The following is a 215-nucleotide window of genomic DNA, read 5'->3' as shown; positions in this document are numbered from 1 at the left end:
GAAAATAATTTTAATTGTAATTGAAATTTTTACTTATAATTGTAATTATCTCATAAGAAAATATTACTTAGCTTTACTAAAGAGAGTTTAAAGATGTAAGGTTATAAGATATTAAAGATGCTAAGTGGACTTCGAGTATATTATAAAATATTATAACATATTTGATGATAGAAATTCTAAGAAGTCAATGAAAATAATTATAAATTATTTAGATA

The sequence above is a fragment of the Theobroma umbraticum genome, unplaced genomic scaffold (genome assembly GCF_002168275.2).
Source record: "Theobroma umbraticum cultivar Fairchild unplaced genomic scaffold, ASM216827v3 scaffold_67.0, whole genome shotgun sequence".
NCBI classification, from domain to species: Eukaryota; Viridiplantae; Streptophyta; class Magnoliopsida; order Malvales; family Malvaceae; genus Theobroma; species Theobroma umbraticum.
Note: the sequence above shows the minus strand (reverse complement) of the source record.